This window comes from Phascolarctos cinereus, unplaced genomic scaffold (genome assembly GCF_003287225.1).
Source record: "Phascolarctos cinereus isolate Bilbo 61053 unplaced genomic scaffold, phaCin_HiC Scaffold_726;HRSCAF=1367, whole genome shotgun sequence".
Lineage (NCBI taxonomy): Eukaryota > Metazoa > Chordata > Mammalia > Diprotodontia > Phascolarctidae > Phascolarctos > Phascolarctos cinereus.
The window spans coordinates 228,178,160-228,203,396 of record NW_027556098.1 but is presented as its reverse complement, the minus strand read 5'-3'; the positions used below and the strand labels follow the sequence as shown (position 1 = coordinate 228,203,396).

The window sequence follows — 25,237 nt, the reverse complement described above, 5'->3', positions numbered from 1 at the left end:
CAAACTAAAACAATTAGAAAAATTTCAGTGTTTTTGGTTTTTAGATTTATTTTCTGCAACCATCATGTGCTTAGTCTTTGGGAAAGATCAAATATAAAAGAGATATAGGATTAACAGAATGAAATAAAAAAAAATTCTAGCTGGGTGGGCATTTAGTTCCATGACTTCTAAAATCAACCCTTTTAAGAGAGGCAAAATAATAAATGGTCTTAAGAGTTTTATTATTTTTTTTTAAATCCCAGATCTAAGACATCTAGTTGGGTAGCACTGACCAAGCCCTAATCACTCCATGTTGTTGTGAAGAAGGTGTTTTATATGCCTTCAAGTATTATATAAAATCCCTAGGTCTCTCTCCATGGGGGAAGACCCAAGATGGAAACTCCCTCCACTCTTACAGTGCAGGTCTGCAAAAGATCTGTACCTCATTTTCTTGGTGAGCTGCCCAGGGCAGAATGGCTAAGTGATTTGTTTGTGATTATACAAGTAGTATGTGCCAGAAACTGAACTTCAGCTCAGGTCTTCCTGACTCCAAAGCCACATCCTCTCTCTGCTATCCTACATTATACTATTTTGAGAGATATAAGGACAAAATTTCTAACAGAACTATCTAAGGGTACAATGGGATACCTTATGAGATCTTCAGGCAAAAGTAGGAAAAAGCAAAAAGTAGGACCTTTTAGTCCATATGCAACAGTTGGGATTCCTTTTCAAGTACGGGTTGGACTAGAATTCAGGAGTTGCTAATCTGAGGTCCATGAACTAGTGTTTTGGGTTTTTTTTGACAACTATATTTCAATATAATTTGTTTCTTTTGCAATCTTGCATATTTTATTTTTATGCATTTAGAAATATTATTCTGAGAAGGGGTTTGTGACACACAGAAAAGGTTAAGAATCTCTGAACTAGATGACTTGTAAAATCTATTCCAATTTTGAACATTTTTGATTCTGCTATTGAAGTCAATGGACTTGCATGACTGGAATGTCACAACCACATCAACCTAAATGTTTATCTTGAAAGTAAACTTAGTAAACAGTAGAAATACCCAGAATCCTACCAACAGCTGGCAAATTCTATAATGGGAAAAAATATATTGACAGGATTAGCTAAATCTGGAATAAAGCATAATGGTTGTTAAAATTACCTCAGTATTCAAATGAAGTTAATGGTGTTTACATAAGCCTTTGGCAATAACTTATTTACAATAGTATTATTCCATATTTATAGAATTAGACATGTAATTATATTAATATTAGGGAGACTCAGATTCATTTCCATGTTGTATCTCCTGAGTGAAAACATTCTGAAAATGGAAAAGCCCTCTTATGAATGTTGCACATTTTAATCAGGTTTCTATATTGTATAATTCTTAACCACAGCCAAAAAGTAAGCAAAAAGGAGATAATCTGAATAATTATGGAAATTTTACCTTTTTAATGAACTGATGAAATATATTTCCTACAGTTAAAAATAGAATTGTAAACTAAAGACCAGTGCAAATTATGCTGAACTTTTATAAAAAGCCTTTTTCTCTCTAACTCTTCGTTTTAGGGTGCAGCAATGTACCTCTAGGGTACCCTTCAAAAAAGAAAACTTCACTTCTCACAGTTTATTGATTGAAGGAATTGGACAAAGATGCTGTTTCCATACTCACACCTTCTGCCTCCTGTGAAAGTTTCTAACCTTTCCTACATTGGCTTATGCCAGTCTATCCAGTTTCTAATCCTTGACTCAAGCTTTATTTTGTGATATGAATAATACTAATATCAATGTTGTATAAAGAATAACTAGCATTTATATAGTAATTTAAGGTTTGCAAAGCACTTTACAAATATTTCATTTATTCTCACAACCACTCTGGGAGGTAGGTGTTATTATGATAGCTGAGGAAACTATGAGAGATGTTAAGTGGCTTGCCTAGAGTTATACAGCTAAGTAAGCATCTATGCCAGGGTATTAATTTAGGTCTTCCAGATTACCAGTCCAGCAATCTATCCACTTCTTCACCTAGTTGCCTCAGTATGTGTGTGTGTGAGCATGCGCACAGACAAAATATTATTACTTTATCATATATAGTATGTGTGCATCCATATGTACATATACATATATTTCTGTGTTCATGTGTGCATATATACATTCATTATACATACATACATATACATATATATATATACATATATATATACATATATATATGTACTATATTGTAATTTTAATACATAACAACTTCAGTAAACATAGTTACTAGCTCACTGACCAGCCTGGCCCCTTCCCCATCCAATCTGGCATGATGGCACTGACAGGTTAAATGGTTCTTGCAGGTTGCAAATATATGTATACATAATACATACATACATACATATACACACATACATAGATATGCATACACACTCACACACACACACACACACACACTCAGTTGAGTATAGAAATCTATCTTACCCAACAGGGAAATGGGGGAGAAGGGTATAAGAGAAAGGCATGGGAAATGATAAAAGGGAGGCCAGATTAAAGGAGGCAGTGGTCAGAAGCAAAACTAATTTTTGAGGATGGACAGGATAAAAAGAGAGATAAGAACAAACAGAATAAAATAGGATGGAGGGAAATACATAGAAATAATAACTGTGAATGTAGGAGGGAGGAGCTCATCCATAAAATGGAAGCAGATAGCACAATGGATGAGAAACCAGAATCCAACAATATGTTGTTTACAATAAAATGACTTCAAACAGAAAGATATACACAGAGTTAAAATAAAGGGCTGGAGCAGAATCTAATCTGCTTCAGCTGAAAGAAAAAAAAAGTCAGGGGCAGCAATTATGATTTTAGACAGAGCAAAAGCAAAAAGAGACCTAATTAAAAGAGATAATCAGGGAAACTACATTTTAATAAAATGTATCATAGATAATGAAGTAATGTCAAACATTTTTACAGATAGTTTCTCTGATAAAGACCTCTTTTCTCAAATATATAGGAAATAGGAGTCAAATTTATACAAATAAGAACATTCCCCAATTGATAAATTGTCAAGAGATGTGAACAGGCAGTTCTTAAAAGAAATCAAAAGCTATCTATGGTCATATAAAAAAAGAACACTTTAGCTATTGATTAGCAAATTAAAATAACTTTGAGGTACCACCTCACAGCTAACAGAAATGACAAATGCTACAAGGGATGAGAGAAAATAGGTATACTAATCAATTATTGGTAGAGTTGAGAACTGGTCCAAACATTCTGGAAAACAATTTGGAACTATGCCCAAAGGGCTATAGAACGGTGCATACTCTTTGACACAACAATACTACTACTACTAGATCTGTACCCCAAAGAGATTAAAGAAAAAGTAAAGACCAACATGTAAAAATATGTATAACAACTCTTTTTGTAGTGTAAGGACTTGGAAATTGAGGAGATGCCCATAAATTGGGGAATAGCTGAATAAGTTGTGGCATATGATTGTGATGGAGTATTATTGTGCTATTAGAGATGGTGAGCAGGATGATTCAGAAAAGTGTGGAAAGGCCTATATGAACTGATGCAAAGTAAAGTGAGGAGAACCAGGAGATCATTGTACACAGTAACAATAACATTGTAATGATCATCAACTATGAAAGACTTGGCTGCTTTGATCAACACAATGATTCAAGACAATTCCATAGGACTCATGATGAAAAATGCTATCCACCTCCAGGGAAAGAACTGATATAAACTCTGAGTGCAAACTGAAGTAGTTTTCTCACTTTATTATTATTTTTTGTAGTGATAAAGAGATGTTGGTCAGTTGATAGCACAGATAGATAGATTCCAAACTGGTTGTATGGCAAGTCTCAAAGAGTTGTTATTGATGCCTCACTGTTAACCCAGAAGGACATCTCTAGTGGAGTGACCTATAGATCTGTGCTTGGCCTTGTACTGTTTAACATAAATGGCATACTTACTAATTACACTATCTGGCACATAGTAGGCACTTAATAAATGATTGATTACAAAAGTAGGAGATACTGGTAACATCTTAGAATCAGGATTCAAAAAGATCTCAAGGCTAGAACTTGGATTGAGTCTGAATTTGCTAGTGATAAATGTAGTGTTTACATGGGTTCAAGAAAACAACTTCACAAATATAAAATGGAGGAAAATTTGACTAGTAAGTAGTTCATGTGAGAAAAAAGAAAGTGGAGCTTTTAGTGGACTATAAGATTGATATGAGTCTACAGTGTGATCTGGCTTCCTCCCAAAGCTATTGAGCTCTTAGACTGCATAAAGAGAGGCATTGGAAACTGAGTAAAGAAGTCATAGTCTTGATCTATTCTGTTCCGGCCAGGCTGCATTGGGAGTGAAGTGCTTGGCACAGTGCCTGGCATACAGCAAGCATTTAATAAATGCTTGTTTCCTCCTTTACTTCCTGGATGCTGCACATTAAGATATTTACAAAGTGGAGAGAGCAACCTAAATGGTGAAGGGCCTTGAGATCATGCTATGAGACAGTTAGTTGAACTTTCGATGTTTAGCCTGAAGAAAAATTTAGGGGGATGGGAGGGAAGGATGTGATAACAGAAAACTGCACTAAGACTTTTGGAACACTTTGTATATGAAAGACTCTCCCCTGGAAGAAGGATTAAACTTGTTTTACCTGGCTCTAGGGGATAGAACTAAGTGCTTAAAAGAAGCTGGTTGACTGATTGACTCACTGATTTAAGGAGAATATCCTGAATAACTAACTAGTCAAAGTGTAACGAGTTGCCTTGAGAGAAAAGAGATTCTCTCTCTCCAAAAAGTCTCTGGCTGACTATTAGATGACAGGCTATGTTGTAGAAGGGATCCTTGTTCAGCTACAGGCTAGGTTAAATGGCCTCCCAGGACTCTTCTAACTCTGAAACTTCTAACTCTATTCTCTGATTCTGTAACTTGCCCAAAGGTCTGGTGTCATGGAAGGATGATATGAATTTAAGATGAGAAAGATGAGAGATCATAATCTGGCTCCATCTTTTGCTAGCTATGTAGCCATGAATAAGCCACTGGACTTAGAACCTGGCTTCTTCATTTGTAAAATGGGGATAATATTTAACTCAGAGGATGGTGAGAAGATCAAATGAGATTATGTGTGTAAAGAGCTTTAATAATCCTTAAGATATTTTTCAATCACACTTTGAAATAAAGGGTAGGACAGCTAGGGTGACACAATGGATAGAGTGCTGGGCCTGGAGGCCGGAAGAACTGGGTTCAAATCTGGCCTGAGACACTGACTGTGTGATCTGTCAAATAAGTTGGAGAAGGAAATGGCAACCACTCTAGAATCTTTGCCAAGAAAACCCCAAATGGTTCACAAAGAGTTGGACATCACTAAAAAATGACAGTAGCAACAATGTTCAAGATTCTCTATCCAGTGCTCTTATTAGTGATATTGCAACTGCCTCCTTAGAGTAGTCACTTTTCTGGAACCTTAAAGGTTTATGAAATCGTCTTCCTACAATGTTCTTATGAAGTATACAATACAGATATTATTTCCCCCATTTTATGGATGAGTAAACTGAGGCTCTGAAAATGGAAATGGTTTGTCCAAGGTTATATAGTTATCATGTGGAAAACCTGGAAATGGAACTCAGGCCTTCTGACCCTAAGTCCAAGATTCTTTCCAAGACAACAATGTCTGTCTATCTTTCTGTCTATGTAGATGAAATGTGACATAGTGGATATGGGGTTGGTTTTAGTCAAGAAGACAAGTGTTCAAGAATCACTTCTAACAAACACAATTTGTATGACCTTGGGCCACTGTCTCAGTATAAGACTAACTCCCAAAGCAGTTGACAAGCTGTATTGGAAGAAGATTTTTCATCAGGGAATTCTCGCTACCGATGCAACTGCATAGTTACCAAAACAAAGCTATGTACCCATTTTTATCTACTGTTTACCTATTCTATATAAGATTTTGGTCTTGATCTTATGACAGGAATATCAGCAATCAGTGGAGTCTCCCTATTTAAACTCTTAGGGGAGGAAGATGTGATATAATGGAAAAAGCAGAACTGAATTATAGTCCCGGCTCCATCATTTATTATCATCATGACCTTAGAAAAAGCACCTAACAATCTCTAAACTTTCCTTATCTGCAAAATGGAAATATTTGCACTAATTACCTCACAGGATTATTGTGAGTAAAGCGTACCATGAGTGCTTTTATGAGGGTTTTATTATTTCTTCAATTGCCTGCAAACTGAAGCCTAGTAAAGTGCAAATGGGAAGAAATCATGTGAGCTAATGAAAAAATGTTTTATATATAGAAGCATTATAAACACATGGACTAAGTTGGCAAATTTTTGGCAGCACATCTCAAAATACATGAGTTATCCCCATTCCCCAAAATGCCTACTATGATAATCACCGTCCTAGCTGGGGATTTGGAGCAGGAGTTTGATAGAGTGGATGGACTAGAGTTGAATTATTCCTTCACTGTTCTCAGGGAAAATATATGCAAGCCTTTCTTTTAAAATACAGAGAACAGAGCTTCTTTAAACAAGCCTGATTGTCATGTTTATTCTCTGTGTGGTAGAATCAGTATTAGGCAGGAATGCCAACATTGTGAATGATTTATATAAAATGACGTCTAAGGTTTTTTTTGTTGTTGTTGTTGAAGTATTCAGAGAAAGAGGAGATGTGTAAGCTGGTGGAAAAAAAAATCATGGGATATATCATGAGACCATCTTTCTTAGTATGGTGCTTTCATGCATAATTCTTAGAGTTTCTGAACTCCTGGCCAAGGGCTAACATCCTCCCCCCAGGTCTGTCCCCAGGATTGGAAAGGGGCTTATGGTCATCAAGAAATTTTGCCCCTGGATAAGCTCTGAGGGATACTGTGGTAAGGTAGAAAGAGTACTGGTTTTGGAGTCAGAGGACCTGGGTTCAAATTCTGCCTCTGATGCTTAGTCGCTTTGGGAGACTCTGGGAAAATCATTTAATTTCCCTCGGCTTCAGTTTTATCATCTGTAAATTAAGGGGTTGCACTAGATGGTCTCTGATGTACCTTCCAGATCAATCTCTCTGATACTATGATTCTATGAGATAAGACAATTGCATTTATCCCCACTGCCTTCGGGAAAAATGATTGTGAAGGATTTCTTCGACTCATTTGTTGGGAAAATCTTCTAAATTCAGTGGATAAAATATTAACTCCCCTATTTTGGTGAGCTCAAGATGATTTTTTTTTTTTGGTACTTGGATATTTTCATTGTTTTCCCTGGCCCCGGAAACTCTTGATTAACTTTAAAACATAAGCTATAAACTAAACAAAACTGCATGAAAGAAAATAAAGAATAAACCCCTTTTTTGTAAGCTAGTGACTCATAGAATTTGATATTTGATAAACAACCATTTGTTAAAGGTAGGACAATAGCCTTCGGTTTGATGCTTGCTACAGTAGGAAGCAGTAGGACTTTTGTTTTCAAAGACCTCCCGAGGAAGAGAGAAAAGCTTCAAATCACTTCCGTTTTTGGTGACTTACTCTAAGAATATCTCAATTGCCGTACCATGCCCTGGGTTCTAATTCTTTCCCTTTATAAATAAACACCTCAGACCACAGCTTCCACATTTCCTGATCGGGAAAATATTGAAGTTTGTTTACCTTATTCAAGCCATAGTTCAATGATTGATTCCCTTCTGGGGCCTCTCTCTTTCCATTTTCCATTCCTCCCATCTTCAGAAATAAGGTGGGATTCCTTTATATTGCTGTCTGAGTGACACAGAAGCTCCTCAAACCTCCAACTGATCCTTGTCTACACACAATTAGCTTCTTTCAAAGCTCACCAATGAGTTTTGGCTTACTCCCTTACTTTTTTTAAGGCTGTCATATCCTTCAGAGATAATCCAAGAGATAGGAAAATAACTATTCCCAATAACCTGATGGGTCTAGTGTTGGCTGGATATGGGCTGGATTCTAGGGGTAGTTGAATTGTTGGAACCTCTGACCCCAAAACATCATTTTTACATCCTGTCTTCCCATTATTAAATAAATTAATTTTATTTTGTCAATAAGCCTTTCTTTTCTTTCTCCCTCTATACCACCCCTTCATTGGAAAATAAGAAATACAATCCCTTTAACAAATACAAATAGTTAAGCAAACCAAGTTGCCACATTGACCATATCCAAAAATATCTCATTTTTCTCTTGAATCTGTCATCTCTCTGTGAGGATGTAGGTGTCTCATTTATCATCCATTCTTTATTTGATCTTTAAGAGTTCTCTATTCTCTATAAAAGGCAAATAATCCTGGGAGGGGACATATTTTTGTCTCTGAAGAGCTAGTATGTTATGTATGGTTAATATTTTTAAAAATTCTCTACTTGAATAGGAATGGGAGGTGGAATAAATACCTGCCGTGCGAGTGAGGATGAAAGAAGAGAATGGTATATGATACGAGAGGTACATTTCATCAGCTTTGTACTTTTACTAAGGATTGATCTTAGATTAGATTAGCCTGGGATGGCCTTGGTCATGGAGATTCAATTATTAAGGCATTAGGTGCAGCTGTAAAGAAAGATGGCCATGAAGTAAGAAAGACCTGAGTTCAGTTCTGGTTTCAGACACTTATTTGCTGTGTAACCCTGGGTAAGTCACTTAATCTCCATTTGCTTCAGTTTTCTCATCTAGAAACTATAAAAATAATACCTATTTCCTAAGATTTTTGTTGTTTTACAGTTGTTTCAGTAGTGTCTGATCCTCCATGACCCCATTTGAGGTTTTCTTGGCAAAGATACTGGACTGGTTGGCCATTTCCTTCTCCAGCTCATTTTACAAATGAGAAAACTGAGGCAAACAGGGTTAAGTGAGTTGCCCAGTAAGTATTGAAGGCAGGAGAGTACCCATTTCTTAAGATTGTTGTTAGACTGTAGTGAGCATTAAATGAGATAATATTTGTAAAGTGCTTTTAAAACCTGAAAGTGCTATATAAATGCTGTGTTGTTGTTGTTATTATTGTAAAACTCTCAACCATATAGTTGAGTACAATCTTTGGAATGACTAATGTCATTTCGTATTAAATTAGACCATGGATGAGATGTCCACTCTGGACAGAATACACTTTTTGGAAGTCTTCAAATAAAGGCTGTTTGGAAAGCGGGATACTGTAGAGTGCCCCTTTTTTTTTAAAATGTATTGGTTTTAATAGATGGCTGCTGAGGTCCCTTTTTACTCTATGAATCTGATTCTTAGTTCTTAAATCAAAGCACTGAACATGCAAATGTACCACTTGTACAGTAAAAATGCCCTAATTCAAAAATCACTTTAAAAACTTGAAGAAAATGCATTAGAGAAGTATTTTTAAACACTACCCAGTAACATTCCCCCTTTTACAAAAATACCTTATTTTTAAAAATGAGGTTTTAGTGCCCACTGAGATCATGTGCTTATTCATCCTCCTGACACATTTGCTTTATCATTTGGGTTCTGCTTCTAAGTTGCCTCCTATAAACTTAATTACAGAAAAGAATTATTTTAATTTTGCTTTCCACATTTGGCAAAATGTGTAGGGGGTTATTTTTAGGTCCTACAGTTCATGAGAAAAACAAATCTTAGAATCTGACTGACTCAGAAAAGAGATCATCTCTTTCTATGTCAGGTTGTGATGGGCTTTTTTCCATTTGGGTATTGTTGGGATTGAAATCTTGTGCTGGAATAGGTAGGAACTGATCAGCAGTGGCCATATGTAGGTTCCTGAAAGCTTGTGGCACAGTGGATAGAGCGCTAGGCCTGGAGTCAGGACGTGAGTTCAAATCCAGCCTCAGGTATTTACTAGCTGTGTGACCCTGGGCAAGTCATTTAGCCTCCGTTTGCCTCAATGTAAAATGGGGATAACAGCATCTACTTCCCACCCAGTGTTATTGTGAGGATCAAATGAGATAATGTTTATACAGATTTAGCATAATGACTGTCACATAGTAGGAGTTATATAAATGCTTATTCCCTTCCTTAATCCCCTCCTAATAAGCTTTTATTTTTAGAGTCCTTGGTGTGACCTTTATCATTTTTACATATTTGTTAATACTTTTGATAATTTGTAGGTTGATTTCCCCAGACTAAAAAATGTATCATATATGTATATTATATATGTATATATGTACAAATAGGTATGCTCATATATAATTCATATTTGTATGTTTGCATACATGTTCTTATATGTATATATGCATATATGCACACATGTGTATGTGTGTATACACACATGCATGCATACACATACATACATACATACATACATACATACATACATACATACATACATATATGCATTATTCAGTTGTTTTCAGTTGTGTCTGATTCTCTGTAACCCCATTTGGGTTTTCTTGGCAAAGATACTGGATTAGTTTGCCATTTCCTTCTCCAGCTCATTTCACAGATGAGGAAACCAAGGGAGACAGGATGAAGTGACTTGTCCAGGGTCATATAGCTAGTAAGTGTCTGAGGCTAGATTTGAACTTAGGAAGGTGAGTCTTCCTGACTCCAGGACTGGCACTCTATCTACTGTGCCACTTAGATGCCCATGTATATGTATACATATGTTTGTATGCCTTTATATATGTAGGTGCATGTGTGTATAAAGTTAAACTTTACTTAAAATTAAACTAAACCCACTTCTTAGTGCAAACCAAAGCTGAAACTCTGGTGTAGTGGAAAGAACCTGAATTCCAAATTGTAAGAACTGCGTCCCACCCAGTGAGGCTCTGCCCCTTCCTACCTTTGTGACCTTGTGTAAGGCAAACCATCTCTGGGCTTCAGTTTCCTGTCTCTGTAATAAGGGAATTGAAGTAGATGCTCTCTAAGCTCTCTTCCATCTTGGATGTTTTGAGACTCTATAAAAGGAACATTCACTCAGGGGTGAAGTGACAGAAGTGAATAAAAATATAGGAAACCACAGTCTCTATAGCCAAGGTCAAAATGTGATTGAATTATGGGGTCAATCTCCCCTAGGCTGGTAGAATCAGCATCTGAATAGTGATTATGCACAGATACAAAGACAGCCAGATTTTATTTGTAGGTGATGCAGGTTTATTGGAAGGTCTTGTCTTTTTGTTCTTATCATATTTATAACATTCATATGTTTCATATATGGCCCTGTACTGTTTAACAATTTTGTTAATGATTGAAATGAAGCCATGGATGGCATACTTATCAGATGTGAAGATGAGGCAAAGCTTGGAAGGATAACCAAAACGCTGGAGAACAGAGTCAAGATTCAAAGAAAAAACAAAACAAAGTAAAACTAAATAGGCCACAATGGGAGGCCAGATTCAATAAGACGAAATTTAAAAGAGATGAATGAAAAGTCTTGCATTTGGTTTGGGAAAAAAAAAACCAAAGAAACCTTTAGCAGCATGAGGGGTATGTATTTAAAGTAGTGTGTCTGGAAAAGATCTGGAGTTTTTAGAGGACAGCAAACTCAATAGGAATCAATAGTAACCGAGCCAGTTTGTGCAATCTGAAATTTCACTGAGAGAAGTCTAATGTCCAGAATTGAGGAGATAATATTCTCATTCTATTCTGGCTTGGCTAGACCATATTAGAAGTAACGTATTTAAATCTAGGTATCATTATTTTAGTATGGGCACTGATGGGCTGGGTAGCATCCAAAAGAGGATAACTAGGATATCAATGATCATGGCTGAAGAAATGAGCAATGGATGGCCTGAGAAAAGAGAAAACTTGAGGGGAATAACATAGTTGACTTCAAGTATTTGAAGGGCTCTTGTGTTGAGACATGTTGTGCCTGACACCTTTGGGCAGAACTATGAACAATGGGAAGATGTTGAAACAATAAAGCAGACTTAAGCAAAAACATTAACAATTAGAGATATTCCAAAGTACTACAGGCTATCTCAGGAGGTAGTGGTCTTTTTCCTTCCTATTCTCCCCAGGCCCCTTCCCTCACCTCACAATATTCTTCAAACAATGCCTAGATGACCAATTGTTGGGTATGTTTTAGATTTGCAATCAGGTACAATCTAGACTAATACCCCTTCCAATTTTAAGATTCTATGATTTTGAAAAATTCTGAATGACACAATTTTGTTTCATAAATTAAAATAATTACATGTGAATTCCCCTTCTGTCTCATTTATAGGCAACCATCTAGTCTCTCCCTCTCTCTCACACTCACACACACACACACACACACACACTCACACAAACATTCAAATACACTCACAACCAACATAGCTTCGGATTCCTTACTAATTAGAGTTGAGCATAACCTGATATAATTAGCAGGCACAGTATAAAATATTGGGTTGAGCCAATGCACAAACACAATTAAATTGTTAAACTATTTCAAAGTTATGATAATGACATAGCTAAAGAATTTCTGTATTCAAAATAATAGCTAGTATTTATATAGTGCTTTAAGGATTGCAAAGCACTTTACACAGATCAACTCATTTGATTCTCACAACAATCCTGTGAAGTAGCGAGGAAAGAAGGAAGGAAACAAGAATTTATTAATCACCTGATGTGTGCCAGGCACTGCTCTAGGCATCTTTCATATATTCTCTCATTTGATTCTCACAACAAGCCTCAGAGGTAGATGCTAATTTATCATCATTATTTTACAGATGAGGAAACTGAGACAAACAAAAGTTAAGTGACTTGCCTGTGGTCATACAGCTAGTAAATATCTGAGGCTGTATTTGAATTCAGGTCTTCCTGACTTCAAATTCTGCACTATATTAAAATACACTTAAAATGTTGGCATTAAATAGAGCAAGCATCAACAGTTTCTGGTTATAAATCAGAGTCCTCCTTGGCATTGTTGTTTTTCAGAAATCCAGTCGTATACATTTAATTATGCTGGGTCAGGGTAGCAAATTCAAATGCAGGATTAAGATAGCTATCCAAGCAACACACATCAAAGCAATGTTTCACTTCTATTTGGGGCTTAAAATTTACAGTATAGAGAATTATAGGGCAGCAAAGGGGGGAGAGAGAGAGAGAGAGAGAGAGAGAGAGAGAGAGAGAGAGAGAGAGAGAGGAGAGAGAGAGAGAGGGAGGGAGGAGAGAGAGAGAGAGGGGGAGAGAGAGAGAGAGAGGGAGAGAGAGAGAGAGAGAGGGAGGGAGAGAGAGAGGAGGGAGAGAGAGAGAGAGAGAGAGAGAGAGAGAGAGTGAGAGAGAGAGAGAGAGTGAGAGTGACAGAAGGAGAGAGAGACAGAGACAGAGAGACCCAAGAAGAAGCCCAGTAGCAAGAGGTCGTTCATGTCATCAGTGGTTCCAGGGTAAACAGCTGCAATGATGACAGTGACACCCTTGACGCGCTCTGGGGGACTCTGCTCCTGCAGATATTCTCTGGTTGAATGCAGAAGCCTGGCATTTGTTGTGTTGAGTAATGCTGTCAGAGCCTGCTTTGCAATGACTTATTTTTATGTCTCATTCTATACACCCACATATGCAAACATGATTGTATAAATAAATAAGATTGTAAGTTCAAAGGATTTAAGATTGGTGAGGTGGCATGGTACAGTTGAAAGAGTAATATATTTGGAATTAGAGGATCTAGTTTAAATTTCTTCTCTGTCACTATCTAAGTGAAGATGGGCAAATCATTTTACCTTTCTGGGCATCAGTTTCCTTCATCTGGAAACATTAGGAAGTGGGTCTAGAAAGTCCCTTCCATCACTAAAGCTATGATCCTATGACCTTAGAGGTTATATATTCCAAACCTCTCATTTTATAGAAATGAGAGTATTTTCATTTCACAATGAACAGGCTTATGTCCCTTTCAACAAAAATATATGCTACATATATGATGGTGAAATACCTAGTCTTCAATACCTCAAAAGACCCATTATTTCATCAGTACTACCTCTATGGATGCAGATAGCCACCCCTTTATGCTTTCGAAAATGGTTTCCCAAGTTGTTACAATCCTCAGAAAGTGGGGTAGCTAGTGGCAAAATGGATAGAGTGCTGGCCTGAAGTTAGGAAGACTATTTTCTGAGTTCAAATCTGCCTCAGACACTTCCTAGCTGTGTGACCCTGGACTTAACCCTGTTTGCCTCAGTTTCCTCATAAGTGAAATGATCTGGAGAAGGAAATGTCAAACCACTCCAGTATCTTTGCCAAGAAAAATCCAAACGGAATCACAAAGAGTTGGATATGACTGCAAATGACTGAACAAAAAACCAGGATGTGAGCAGCATCCTAGGGATGGGCTCCTCTGAACTCAGGTAGGCTGCTCCTAGGATGATAGACATAGATGCTGTAGTGGGTCCATCCTAGAAGCTTTTTTTCAGCTTGGCAAGCCCTGCCAGCTCTTGTACTTCACTGGGACTTGTCTTATAAAGCTAAAATTTATTAGGGTTTTAGTGGAAGAATAACATTACTGAACTTTCTAATAAAAGATCTAGTAGCCTATAAACTAAGAATGCAAGCTGAGGACCAATAGCATCAGGAATTATCTAATGTATTGGGCCCAGCTCCCATAGGAGTGCTCATCTGGCCCTGGGATGAGCTTTGTTCCTATGGGATTGCAAGGAACTACTAAAAACACTACCAAATTTCATATCTGAGGGCAAAGCAAGCATGTATGAAATGTAGGGTCAACTATAGGAAAGCAATTAAGAGGGAAGTGAGTTATTTTTGGTCTTTCACTTTTCATATATATATATATATATTCTAGTGTCCACAATACTGGCTTCTACCTTCCCATGCACTAGTGTTGTGGGCCTTCCTTGACCCTCACCCTTCTTATCTTTGCCCTCTGTTCCATTACTTCAGATTCATCCTCAGTGCCAGAATACAGTGCCAAGCTACATTTGGATAGAAACGATGTGTACCAGAGAAGTGTAACGGGGGAATTAGAGCTTTATATCGCTAGGCAGAATCATAGGATCACAGATGCAGAGCTGGAAGGGCCTCAGAGGCCATTTATTACAAACATCTTATTTTACAGACAAAGAAACTGAGTAGCTGGACATTATGTGACTTGCCCAAGATCACACAAGTAGTATATGTCAGAGGCTATTTAGATGCTAGCTATTATCTTTTTATAGCATTTTAAGGTTTGTAAAGAGTTTTACATGTTAACTCATCCAATCCTCACAACAACCACACGAGGCAGGTATTATTGATTTTTACCATTTTACATAAAGAAACTGAGGCACAGAGAGGTTAAATGACTCGCTCACGGTCACATAACTAGTAAGGGTACAGGAAAATTCGAATTCAGGTCTTCTTGATTCCAAGTCCTGTACTCTACCCACTTTGCCCAATTCACTCTGGCTCCCATTGGCTAACAATAGGTCCTTGCCCAAGTACCATTTACTGGTTATTTTTTGGTTCCTGATGACTCAGAGTGAATGTGAATAGTAATTGTTTCTCTTTTGGCCAGAAACAATCCTTCAGGGTCTCTCCCTCCCAGTTTGATTTTTTTTTTTAATTAAAGGGGCTATCCCTTGGCTCTCCTCTTAAACAGCCCTAATCACTGAATAGGTATTGCCTAGTCAAAGTAAGAACTGACAAAGACCTTAGCTTAAAAAGACCATGTCTCCCACTGCATCCTGGGCCACCTCCAGTTGTCCTGCTCTGTATCTTAACACTGGACCCAGATGGCTCTGGAGGAGAAAGTGAGGCTGGGGATTTTGCCCAGCCTTCCCTCACTAGAATCTAATTCACTTGCAAGTCATGGCATCATCTTCCTGATGTCATGGTCTTTGAGAACGGAGGACAAACCACAACCACACTCAACCACACAACCTTCCCACCCGAACCAAAAGATTACCCAACTACTGACTCTAAAAATTCGTTTTTAACCAAAAATCAAGGGAAAGGCAATGAGTAAATGAGGACAAGGATAATATTGGCACAATTTATCAGAGAATTTAATAGTATGTTTAAGGAAAATAGGAATGATGGTTGACAGGTGTAGGAAGCAACAGGAGAGCCAAATTAGAATATGAAAATGCTTCTATGTTAATGTTAGAAACCTAAAAAATAAGCTGAATTAATTGAAATGCTGAGTGTCATATGAAAACCTTGATATCATGGGTATCTCAGAGTCATGGCAAAAAGAAAATGGATGAGAATTGGCTCTCCCCATATGTAACCTCTATAAGAAGGATAATTTAGGATTAGTACTAAGTCATTGAATGTGAAGCCAAGTATAAAAATAATGGTTCAGGAAAAAAATCTCATTGGAGAAGGATATCACTGTAGAAAGCCAAGGCTAACATAACCACAAGAAAAATAACAGAGTAAAGTTCAGTAGATCTCTCAACTGGTGCAAGGAGATTGAGAGGAAAACACATATTACGTCTGGGGAAGCACAGCATTTTGCTGGGTACCAATAATAATGAATTTAAATGTTTGTAATGTAAAAGCAAAAACATCAATAAGACTTTTAAAAAATAAAATAATGTTATACATGTTTCTAACAATTTACCTGCAAATCAAAGCTTGAAAATGATTGATTCCAAACATTTTATTAATAAGTTAGGAAAGTGCTCGCTTGGGCAGCACATATTCTAAAATTGAAACAATATAGAGATAATCAGCATGGCCCCTGAGCAAGGATGACACGCAAATTTGTGAAGTGTTTCATGTTTTTTTCCATTTGTGATGAAATATGTGACCTCCTTTGCCTAAGTCTGGCTGGGGCCCTTGAATGAAAATGTTGTCTCTTTGAGCACACATTCAAGATTGTTTTTTATGTAGGATCTATATTTATATTCTCTGCTGCTACTATTGTTTGGTTTTCCTTTTATTTAGGAATGCACTACATTAAAAAGTAAGTAAACCCTAAGTTAAATAGACTGAACAGGGAAAAAAATAAATTAGGAAAAATATCTTTCAGAAGTAGAAGGGACCGGGGCAGCTAGGTGGCACAGTGGATAATCTCTGGCCTTGGAGTCAGGAGAACCTGAGTTCAAATCCAGCTTCAGACACATGACACTTACTAGCTGTGTGACCCTGGGCAAGTCACTTAACCTGACTACCTCACCAAAAAAGGCAAAAAAAGAAGGGGCTTCAATTATGTAGTCCACCCCAGTTATCCTATCAAGGGGACACTAACATGAAGTGATTTGTGCAAAACCATATAGCTTGATGGAGCCAGAATGAGGACCCACCCACCTAGGACTTGGGAATTCTAGTCCATTGTTTTTAGTACTACTGTACTACACTACCTCATTTATAAACTATATTGCAAAAAGAGATTCTCACTAAAAATCCTTCCTGGTTAAATGAAGTAGACAATCACTGGGGAAAAATATTTTAAAAATAAAGGGTTTGTGATAGCAAAGAACTGAAAATTGCTGGGATGCTTGTCAATCAGGGAATGGCTGAACAAGTTGTGGTATATGATTGTGATGGAATACTACTGTGCTATAAGAAATGATATAAGCTTGATGATTTTAGAAAAACATGGATAGACTTGCATGAAATAATGAAAAGCAAAATTAGAAGAACCAAGAGAACATTGTATACAGTAACGCCAATATTGTTTTAAGAACAACTTTGAATGACTAAGTCATTTTGCATTTTATAAATACCCAAATTAACTACAAAGGACATATCTATGAAGGAAGGTGCTCTCTACATCCAGAGAAAGAACTGACAAATAGATGGGAATGGTTTTACATACACACATACGTATACATACACGTGTATACATACACATGTATGCATATACATACACACGTATATATTTATACATACCTACACACATATACATATACCCACATTTGAATTTAATGGTAGCCATCTCTAGGGCAGGGGAAGGAGGAGGAAAGAGAAAAAGTTACATGATAACTTTATTACATATTTAAAAGGAACAGCAAGGTATATATAATCGATTTACAGTTTCATGTGCAATTGTCTTTTTTTATTCTACCATGTTATGGAAATACTTGTTTTATTTCTTAAGTTCAGAATAAAAAATAAAATCAAAAATAAAGATTTACTGTTGAGGCTGGGGAAAGCCATGAATTGTGGGAAGACAAGGTGAAAATTACACGAATCTATAAAGGAGCACCTTGCAGGGGAATATAGAGCTAATAATTAAAAGATATTTAAATATATCGGAAGTAGGCAGGTATCTTGAGAATCTGCTTGACCATTTAATGACCATAATAAAACAGGAATGTTCTGAGATGAAAAGGAGATTGTCAAGAAACTAGAACAACTCTGAGATTTTCACTGAGGAACATGTAGGAATTTTCCAATCACAATTTATCTTTTGAAACAGACAGGTCAGATATGGGGTTAGAACAAACAGTAGTAATTGCACAGGGTGTTCTTAGCCTAACACATAAACCAGATGTAAAGAAATCATCAGCCCATTACTGGTTGTGACAGACCTAGAGTAAACTCGGGAAACTCTTATTTTCAAAATATGTGGCCTGTTGTCAAAAATCAAAGGAAACACCATATGTAAAGTGCTTGCAAACTTTCAAGCCCTATGTAAAGGCATTGGTTAAGGATAATGATGAGGATGAATGTTTCCTCTTTACCTGAGGACTCTGAATTGCCAACTCCCTTATTGAAAAATCAGGAGTTCAGAGAGAATAACAGTCCAGAGACTCCTCTCCGAACTTGGCAAGCTAATGAATACAAGCTCTTTGATGTGGGGGTTTGTTTTACTTTTCTCTTTGTATCCTCAGGGCTAAGAATAGTGCCTTGAATATTTTAAGCTCTTAATAAATGCTTGTTGATTGATTAGGGGCTGTAACTAAGTCAATCTCTTATCATGAAACAGGGTTGGTCAGTAAAAATACTCCATTGCTACCCATGAAATGTTAAAAAAAAAAAAAGACCCAGATAGATGAAGACCTCCAGTTTGCTGCATGGATACCCTGTGGGGAAACTGTAGAGGGAAAAATAACATTAAAAAGAATTACAGAGCATGAGAAAGCATGTGTGTGTGTGTTGGTCTGTACCCTTCATTTTCAACAACAACAATAAGTAGCTAGTATTTATATAGCTCTTTAAGGGTTACATGATGCTTTATAAATATTTTCATTTTATCCTCATAACAACCCTGGGAAGTAGGTTCTATTATTATCCCTGTTTCATAGGTGGGGAAACTGAGGCAAATATATTAAGTGACTTGCTCAGGGTCACACAGCTGGTAGGTGGCTGGGGTCAGATTTGAACTCAGGTCTTCCTGACTCCAAGTTCAATGTTCTACCACTGGGTTGCCTAGCTGCCTCATATATGATCAACATAATACACACATCAATGAGATCATATATCTGTTGAAATATTGAAGTATTTGCTAACTGTATGAATGAATGAACATATGCAGAAAGAATCCCAAGTCATTGAGGTCCACGTTCTCTGATTTACCACCTGGGGAATCAAGGAGCCAAAGTTTTTTGTATGGAGTATTTATCTGGGGCCCTGGAGGCAACAGAGAACTCATTTAGATTTTCCCTTTGACAGGTAAATGATAACAACAACAAAATTTAAATAACTTAAGTTACAATAGGATTGGAGAAATATTTCATCATGAATAGAAAGCTGACTCAGAAAAATAAAAACCATAGGTAGGGAATAAACAAGCACCAATTTTTTGTTACAGAGGACAAAGTACTGGAATTGGAATCAAAGATTTATAGGTTTAGAGCTAGAAGGGACCTTAGAGGTCACTGAATCTAATTCTCCTATTTTAAAGGAAGGGACCCTGAAGCTCAGGGATACCCAGGGTCATAAAGTTAAAGTGTCTGAGGTGAGATTTCAACACAGATCTGAATCCAAGCCCAGGAGTCTAGTCACTATGTCCTCTTCCAGGAAGACTTCGGTTCAAATTCTACATTTGATAGTAGTTGTATGAACCTGGGCAAGTCACTTCCCCTAAATCTCAGTTTCTTCAGCAAAATTGTTGTAGCTTATTTGTTTTTCAGTGATGTTAGACTATTTGTGACCCCATTTGGGGTTTTCTTGGCAAAGATACTGGAATGGTTTGCCGTTTCCCTCCCCAGCTCATTTTACAGATGAGGAAACCGAGGCAAACAGGGTTAAGTGACTTGCCCTGCGGTCACACAGCTAGTATCTAAGGTTGGATTTGATCTCAAGTTTTCCTGACTCCAGGTCTGGCACTTCTATTCACTGTACCATCATAACTGTAGCATTTATTTCACAGTTATCATGAGGAAAATGAGATAATGTATATAAGCAGTTTATAAATCTTAAAGTGCCATATGAATGTTAGTTGCCTTTATTACTGGAAATATTAAGAGTAGGAATCCCTATCCAACTCACTCATATTTAATATTTTTACATATGATCTAAAGGTGTGCAGTGAAAGCTCCAAGTTTTCATATGACACTAAGTTCCCTAGGGTGCTGAAGTGCTAACCTGAGTGTGCTAGAACTATAAGAAAGTCTTATGAGGTTCTGTGAAAGGGCAGAACAATTGTAAATGAGTTTCAGTGTGAGCTGAAGGCAATTAATGCATTAAGTGAAAATTAATCTGAATTCTATTTATCATATGATAAACAGGCCCACCAATTAAACCACCAGTTAAATCTCAGTACAGGTATGTGGTAATTATTGCTCATCATTCCCTGAAGATGTGGATTCAACATATGACTGTTCACCAAATAGACCAGTAGAATTCTGAATACTGCCAGGAAGGGTACTGCAAACACAACAGAAAATATGTGAAATGGTTACAAAATCATTGTTGGATTATGCCTGTAAAATTGTATATAGCATTGTGGTCTCTGTACACTTTGAGAAAGCTATAGCAGAACTCAAGGAGGTCAACAGAAGGGCAAGTGAAGTAATTAAGTCAATTAAAAAGCTTCCACATGACAACACATTTTTAAAAATTAGATTTCTTTAATATGGAAAATCAAAGGCTCAGGAGAATTGGCTCCAAGTACATAAAATTGTAAAGGGTATGGATGTGCCAAATTATTATCTGACACTGAACAAGACACTTATCTATTTTGCCTCAGTTTCTCCACCTGTAAAGCACTAGCTACTTATTATTATTTTGTGGCAAATGAAGAATGTAGAGCACAGCATACACACACACACACACACACACACACACACACACACACACACACATGCTTTTCCATAAATCTAAAATATTAGGACTGAGGTCTTTCCTGCATACGGAGAGAGTAAATTACAAAATAAATAAAATTGAACACCATTTTCTCAATGGGTGGTAGTAAATTTCTAACTCTAAAAATTAATTATGACTAAAACTAGATATGACTTTTAAAAGATGCATAATGCTTAGATGCTAAATACAAAACAGGGAAAATTAGAGATATTTGAGGCTCATCCCCAAACTTCTCAAGTTGTATGGGGAGGGGGAGAGTACCATGTCCTCTCATTAAATGTTCTTTGGTGCCACTGAAAAAAAATGTAATATTTTACACTACCTCATTGCTCTATTTGCAACTCAGTGTTGTGGAATGAACACCACATTTGGAGTCAGAGGACCTGGGTTTAATTCCTGTCTTCAGTATCTGTATGACCTTGGGCAAGTCAATCTCTCTCTCCAGACCTCAGTTTCCCCAGTAAAATAAAAAAGATTGGACCAGATGTCAAAGTTTTCTTCCAGCTCTATAGAGTGTATAATTTTATACATTCATTCAACAAATAATAACAACTACTATATTTAAGGCAATCTGCAATGTCCAAGAAAGACCCATGAGTTGACTCGACCATTAGTCTGATATAGTATACATTTATAATACATTAAGTACCTAGTATATGTGAAATATTCTGCTAAGTACTGAGGTTGCAAAGATGAAAACCAAGATCTGCGAGACAGATCTTGCCCAAAAGGAGCTCACATTCTGCTGGGGAGGAAACAGCAAGCACACAGATAATCAGTGTGGTACTGTGGAAAGGATGCTGGCTTTGGAGGTAAATGAACTCAGAATCCTGACTGCCACTTCCTATTCCCTATGTGACTTTTGACAAGTAACAGCCTTTACTAGCCTCCTTTATCTGTAAAGTTATTGACTTGGATTAGATGACCTTTGCCAGCTAGGTGGTGCAATCAAAGGAGTGCCAGACCGGGAGTCAGGAGTACTCCTCTTTCTGAGTTCAAACCCGGCCTCAGTCACTTACTAGCTGTGTGATCTTGGGCAAGTCACTTAACCCTGTTTGCCTCCATTACTCATCCGTAAAATAAGCTGAAGAAGAAAATGTCAAACCGCTCTAGTACTTTTGCCAAGAAAGCCCCAAATGGGGTCATGAAGAATCAGATATGACAAATGAGTGAACAACAAAGATGACCTTTAAGACTATTTCCCATCTCTAGACCTATGACTCTATGAAACATTTGTATAATATAATTTATGGAGGAGAAGGAAAAGGATGAGTGCTAATATGTGTATGTGTATTTGTGTGCCTATACATGCATATGTGACTATGTTTCTTAGGGGATAGGGAGGGGCAGTAGAAGGATTCCTATACGAGCTAGTACCTAAATGGAGTCTTGAAGCTCTAAGAGACAGAGACAAGTAGAGAGAAGATTCAAGTCTGGGGAAACAGCCTGTGTAATGGCATGAAGACCAATGCCTGAAGAAGGGCTAGTTTATTTGGAATGTGCGTCCATGAGAAGTAATGTGAAGAGCTGATAGTGGTATGTGGGAGACAAGGCTGTCAATGACAGGCTGGGAAGTTTGTATTTTGCCTTAGCAGCATTAGGGTGCTCCTGAAGACTTTTGAGCAGGATCATTCTATGATCAGAACTATGTTTTAGGGATATTAAGTTAGCATCTGCATAAAAAATAGATTGGAGAAAGAAAAAAAAGTTGGAAGTAGGGTGACAAATTAGAAGGCTATTATAATAATCTATGAAGGGGGTGATGAATGCTTGAAGTAGGGTGGTGGTTCTGTGAATGGAGAAGAGTGAACATAAACGGCCTGATATGCCAGTACTGTAATGTGTTTCCTCTTATTCATCATTAAACTGATAATGATCGTTTCTAATTACCAAAGGTCTTGATACAGTGCATGCTTCTTTGATTTCAGAATTCTCCTAGGAAATTAGCATTAGCACCTTAATTGATATAAAGATAGGGGGAAAAAAAAGGTAATGGTGTTTCTTACTTAAGGAGACCTAACAAGACAGTGACAGAACTAGGTCTAATGTGTGGAAGGTTAATTGACTAATTGACCATATTACTCTGTAAGAAGCCTCACTCACATGCTTGCATGGGCAAATGGAAGGAGAATGAAATAATCTCAATTCTTAGCCCCATTTGGTTTCTTTCACCTTTAGAATGGATTTAACAGATGGTTATGATTTCTTCCAGCAGGGATTCCGGAATAAAAGTGAATATTGAACAAATCCCACCTGAGTCCAATTATCCCTCTACTCTGCATGCCCTCAGAACTTATACGTTCAGTTAGTATCTACTGTGTTATTTTATGCTGGTGGGTAAGTTGCTTTTTAAAGTTATTGTGTCATTATAGCGTGTGATATCTCCCAAGGTAGGAAGCTCATTCAGGGCAAGGCCCATGGCTTGTTACTCTTATAATGCCAGGAGTGACTTTAAAAGAGCTCTGCACACAAAAGGCATTCATTGAAAGCTTGTTGAATTTGTAGTTAAAGGGCTTACGTTCAAACCCTCTACTTACCACTTAATACCTCATAATCTTGGGCGATTTTATACTAATGAGTTCAGGGATATTTTAAGGTATCAAGACAAAGTTCCCAAATCTTATCCTTATATTTGTCCATGATTCATGGAGCCCTTTACAATGTGACTAAGAGCTGTGAGGTGGCAGAGTGGTTAGAGTGCTAACCGTGGAGTTAGGAGGACCTGAGTTCAAATGTGGCCTCAGATACTTACTAGCTGTTTGGCCCTGGGCGAGTCACTTAACCCTGTTTGCCTCAGTTTCCTCATCTGTAAAATTAGCTGGAGAAAGAAATGGCAAACCACTCCAGTATCTTTGCCAAGACAACCCCAAATGGGGTCACAGGAACTTGGATACAACTGAAATGACTCAAAAACAACAACAAAGTTTCCTTTGTGAAACAATTCAAATTGTAGGTGAAGTTTTGAAATTTGATTCCTTTGGCTCACTCATACTGTACATTTTAAATTTTCATCTTGGAAATAAGATTACTTTCAATATATTGTCAAGCAACAAGATTGATTTCCATTTATTGGTCTATTTCTTTTTGCAAGGTGGGTAGGTGGTATAGCGAATAGAGTTCTAGGTGTGGTGTCAGCAAGACCTGAATTCAAATCCTGCCTTAGACACTCTTAGCTGTGTGACTCTGGTCAAGTCACAACCCTTCTTCAGTCTCAGTTTCTTCCTCTTTAAATGAGGATGTTGTGGCCCTTTTGTTGTAAATATTATAAGTTAATTTCATGCAAATATAGTTGTTCCAAGGTTAGATGAAGTGTTCCATGTCATCTAGAACTGTTCAGATTTTACAAAGTAGCTATAATAATTTATTTTTATTTTTAAAAATTTATTTATTATTAATTTTCAACATTCACTTTTATAAGATTTTGAGTTCTAAATTTCCCACCTCTCTCTCTCCCCTTCCCAAGACGGCACACAATTTGACATAGGCTATGCATGTACAATAATATTAAACATATTTCCACATTAGTCATGTTGTGAAAGAAGAATCAGAACAAAAGGGGAAAAAAACATGAGACAGAAAAAAACTAAAAAAAAATAACAAAGAGAAAATAGTATGCTTTGATCTGCATTCAGACTTCATAGTTCTTTCTGTGAATGTGAATAACATTTTCTATCACGAGTCTTTTAGAATTGTCTTAGATCATTGCATTGCTGAGAAGAGCTAAGTATGACAAAGTCAGGCATAATACAATGTTGCTGTTACTGTGTACAATGTTCCCCTGGTTCTGCTCACCTCACTCAGCAAGTTCATGCAAGTCTTTCAAGGTTTTTCTGAAGTTCACCTGCTCATCATTTCTTATGGAACAGTAGCATTACATTATATTCACTTACCACAACTTGTTCAGCCATTCTCCAATTGATGGGCATCCCCTTAATTTCTAATTCTTTGTCATTACAAAAAGAGCTGCTATCAATATTTTTGTACATGTGGGTCCTTTTCCCTTTTTAATGATCTCTTTGGGATACAGACCTAGCAGTGGTACTGCTGGATCAAAGGGTATGAATGGTTCTATAGCCCCTTTCAGCATAGCTCCAAATTGTTCTTCAGAGTGGTTGGATCATTTCACAACTCCACCAACAATGCATTAGTGTTCCAATTTTCCCACATCTTCTCCAACATTTATCATTT

General features: G+C 37.1%; 1 protein-coding gene and 1 non-coding gene across 2 annotated transcripts in view; one reads left to right on the top strand and one right to left on the bottom strand.

The window, feature by feature from the left end:
• The window catches only part of KCNH7 (potassium voltage-gated channel subfamily H member 7), a 567,074-nt gene that overhangs the window by 168,225 nt on the left and 373,612 nt on the right, over positions 1-25,237 (bottom strand). The gene's annotated exons all lie outside the window — the stretch shown is intronic.
• Positions 16,474-16,580, top strand: LOC144454587 (U6 spliceosomal RNA). Its single transcript, XR_013483108.1, has one exon. It is a non-coding gene; the product is annotated as a U6 spliceosomal RNA (small nuclear RNA).